The sequence below is a fragment of the Colobus angolensis genome, unplaced genomic scaffold (assembly GCF_000951035.1).
Source record: "Colobus angolensis palliatus isolate OR3802 unplaced genomic scaffold, Cang.pa_1.0 Scaffold35, whole genome shotgun sequence".
Classification (NCBI taxonomy): domain Eukaryota; kingdom Metazoa; phylum Chordata; class Mammalia; order Primates; family Cercopithecidae; genus Colobus; species Colobus angolensis.
This window is the reverse complement of record NW_012116821.1, coordinates 7,686,120-7,688,775: the sequence shown is the minus strand read 5'-3', so window position 1 is coordinate 7,688,775 and position 2,656 is coordinate 7,686,120.

Sequence of the window (2,656 nt, the reverse complement as noted above, 5' to 3'; positions counted from 1 at the left end):
CAGGCTGGTCTCGAACTCCTGACCTCAGGTGATCCACCTGCCTCAGCCTCCCAAAGTGCTGGGATTACAGGCATGAGCCACTGCACCTGGCCAGATTCAACAGCTCTTAACATGTTACCATATTTACTTTATAGATTGATGCATATATGTATATGTACATATGTTTTTGTTTTCCTGAATCTTTAGAAAGTTCAGCCATTGTAACAAGTCCCCTCCCAAGACCTCAGCATGCATCTCTCAAGCCCCATTGGATCCCTGCAAAATAAGTGTAGATATTAGTCCAATTTTACCCGTTAAAAATTTGAATGTAAGAATTTGAGTGTAAATATTTGAGATTCTAAGAAATGACATTACTCGCCTGGTTACTCGCCCAGCATCACACAAGTGGTAAGTGATGGCACTGAGATTTGAACCCAGGTTGGTATCCTGCCTTCTCTAAAGTGGTTCTAGAGCTCAGAATTAGGAGTATCCCAGAGTGGCATTGCTTCTAGCTTGGGATTTTGTTGCTGTTGTTGTTTGTTTGAGAAAACTGAAAGCATTTCAGAGAAACAAAACTTCGTTTCAGCAATATCCCCTGAGGCCAAAGCTACCACTTCCCAAGAAGCTGGGTAAATTCCAAGATTACAGGATTAGTGGAGAAAGATGTTCTCTAATTTATTGAGTAATTCCAGTGTACTAATAAATATAGCTAAGTTTATCAAGCACTTGCTATGTGCCAGATTCTGCTTCAAGGGCTGTCCATGCATCATCTCACTTAATCCTCAAAATAAGTGAGGGTAGGGTTATTATTATCCCTATTTTGCAGATAAGAAAACAAAAACTCAAGGGGTTAGGTAACTTACCTGGGGCTGCACAGGCAAAGCCAGAAATGCAGACTCCTGGATTTACCCCAGATCCAGTGAACCAGATCACTGGAGCATGGGGCCCTGAACTCTTAAGACCTTCCCCAGGTAATGGTTGCCAACTCTAGGTAGAGGACTAATAGCCAAATTCCTATACTAATACACACGACACGACTGTGCACTACACTACACACTGCATTACTGTATATACTACACTGCACGTAACACCGTACACAACACCACAGCTCACTGCTCCATGTGTCATGCTGTCCTCTACACACCACGCGCTACCACTGGACTCAACCTTCCACGTGTCATGCTGTCCTCTACCACAGCATGCGATACCACTGGACTTCCTGCTCAACTGATCTACTTTCTCATTGATTCATTTTTTAAATTTTTCTAAAAGTAGTTTATTTTAAAAGTGTTTTAATTTACATACAGTAAACTTCACTCCTTTTGGTATCCAGTTCCATGAGTTTTAACAAATACATAGAGTTGTGTAACTGCCACCACAGCCAAGATACAGAATAGTTCCATCCCATCTTCCAGATTCCTTTGTGCTCCCCTGTTCTGGTCACTCCCTTCCTGCATACTTACCGCTGGTAACCACTAATCTGTTCTCCATCCCTGGAGTTCTGAGGCTTCCAGAATGTCATATAAATGGAATTACATAGTCCATAGCCTTTTGAATCTGACTCCTTTCACTTAGCATGAGGCATTCGAGATTCATCCATGTTACTGCATGTAGGAGTATTTAATTCCTTTTTATTGTTGCTATTCTATTGTATAAATGTACCTTGGTTGTTTATCCATTCCCCAACCGAGGGACATTTGTGTTGTTTCTGGGTTTCGGTGATAAACTCAATGATCCAAATTTAATGAACTGTTTCCTTTCTATGGCAGAGGAAGAATCTCATATATTAGCCTTGTGATAAAAGGAGTAGGTGGTGTGTCAAAGAAAATGGCCCACACATGGTTCCTGCCATGGGCCACCTGTTTAACAGTCCATGGTCAGCCATGGAGGACCCATATTTGTCATTATGACAAACTTGCTGGTCTTCCAAAAATCATAAAAACAACCAGGTCTTCACAATGCTTCAGCGCCTGTCTTTTACAAATAAAACAAAGGGCTCTTGGAACGTCAGGCCCCAAACTCACTGGGAAGCCATCTGAGTGAGCACCTCGGTCTTCCATTGTGGTATCCCCCACGCCTTCCATTGTGACGTCCCCCAAAGGGGAGTCATCCAGTGGCATCATCCTTCTTCACGGCTCTCTTCAGCTTACAATGTTTTTTTGCCCGACTCGATCTATTTGATCTTCCAACAAGCCCAAGAAGGAAGAAAGGCAGATATTTTTATTTTTACTTGCACCATTTTGGAATCAGGTTACCAAAGCTCAAAAGCTCAAGGCAGCTGGTACTTATTCAAAGTCAACAAGCCCCTTTGGCTGGGGAGACCCCCTGACTCTTCCCATTCTCAACCCAGTGTTTTCTGGTTTTAAAGATGTAAAACTTCTGGCCAGGCACGGTGGCTCATGCCTGTAATCCCAGCACTTTGCGAGGCTGAGGTGGGTGGATCACCTGAGGTCAAGAGTTTGAGACCAACCTGGCCAACATGGTGAAACCCTGTCTCTACTAAAAATATAAAAATCAACCAGACATGGTGGCAGGCACCTGTAATCCCAGCTACTCGGGAGGCTGAAGCAGGAGAATCACTTGAACCGAGGAGGTGGAGGTTGCAGTGAGCCGAGATCACGCCTCTGCACTGTAGCCTAGAAGACAGAGCAAGACTCTGCCTCCAAAAAAAAAAAAA